This window comes from Penaeus monodon, chromosome 34 (assembly GCF_015228065.2).
Source record: "Penaeus monodon isolate SGIC_2016 chromosome 34, NSTDA_Pmon_1, whole genome shotgun sequence".
In the NCBI taxonomy this organism is placed as follows: domain Eukaryota; kingdom Metazoa; phylum Arthropoda; class Malacostraca; order Decapoda; family Penaeidae; genus Penaeus; species Penaeus monodon.
The window spans coordinates 29,683,840-29,685,245 of NC_051419.1; the positions used below are offsets into that span (position 1 = coordinate 29,683,840).

A 1,406-nucleotide genomic window follows, 5' to 3' on the forward strand; every position below is an offset into this window, starting at 1 on the left:
TTCGCGTTGGGTATTTGGCAATATATCTATTTTCATTTTACTTTTACTTCATAGCTTCCAAACACACAAATCACTAACCATCGTCTTAAAATTATAATGCATCTGCGATGGTCTTAAACACAATTTATATATATAAATTCATAAATAGTCTTAACCACGATTTATATTCATGAATTTATAGTCTTAAACACGATTTATGTAAGACGAACAGAAGTATGAATCATGAATAAAAAATAAATATAACTTAAAAAAAAATTTCTCCAGAGTTGAAGACGGGCGTGAGTTTAAATGGCTTTGGCCGGCCTATAGAGAGGTGGAGATGTTCAAAGCAGGACACGGCTGTAAGCACACAGGCCGACGCTACAGGTACAACACCGTCAAGCCCCTGAACCCTGAACACGTTGAACAGGCCCTGAGGCACTATCAGAGGTGAGGATGAGGAGGGATAGGAAGGGGTGGGGTGGAAGGAGAGGGAAATATCGAGCTTTATTTGGGGCCTTTGTGCCACATGTAAGTGAAATGTCTACGAATATCCAGTTAACAAAGAGAGGACGGTGATCAGATATCGAGAGTTTTGCCAAAAGGCCTTCGAGATGTCCAGGGAGATCGTCATAACCACTCTTACTATAAGGCGGGAGATAAGAAGGTTACGAAGGGTGAAAAGGCAATGTCGGAAGCCTTGTTCATGACCTGATAGGATTCAGAAGGTGAGTTGCTTGGGTGATAATTGGCTTGGTTTGTCGTAAGGAAAGCTTGGGATCTGTTGGGAATCCAGGTGGCCTTGGTTACTAATTGAGGGAGGTAATTCACAACAGCTTGGGCATGAAGAGGTAACACACTATAGAGTCAGTTGGTTTGGTTTTCGTGTCAGTGAGAGTAAATACCTGAACTTGAAGTTTAATATAAGGAACAGATCCCAGTTGGAAGAAAGTCCACAGATATTGCAAAAAGGAAATGGAAATGAGAGTGAAAATAATTACGACACTAATAATCATCAAATCACTCGTATAATATCATCGGAAAGCAACAATACTTAGAGTGCATTTAATCACACGGATTGGATAAATACAGTCTAATAACTCTAAATATAACCAATGAAAATACCAACAGGAAGATCCCCAACTGCCGCTGCTTCTTCGAGGATCGAGACGGGAAGCTGTGGGTTTGTGAGGACCCCAATCCTGACATTGACTTCGAGGTCAGTGGATCTGGAATTCCTTGGGAAAAGAAAAGAATAACAGAATCAGTGACAATAGTAGAGATAATGATAGTATGTAATAAAATATAATCTGAATAATGACATGTTTTACAATATATTTTGTATGAATTGCTGTGGGTATTATATCTGAAAAATGTTTGCATTGCATTTAAAAGTTTTGAAAGTTCTAAGAAAAGACTTGGTTAGT

The 1,406-nt window shown here is 38.9% G+C and overlaps 1 protein-coding gene and 1 pseudogene across 1 annotated transcript in view; one reads left to right on the top strand and one right to left on the bottom strand.

The window, feature by feature from the left end:
- LOC119594694 overlaps nucleotides 1-1,406 on the bottom strand; it is a gene marked incomplete in the record, with an annotated part of 31,200 nt that overhangs the window by 26,310 nt on the left and 3,484 nt on the right.
- Nucleotides 1-1,406, top strand: part of LOC119594695 — a 3,280-nt pseudogene that overhangs the window by 626 nt on the left and 1,248 nt on the right.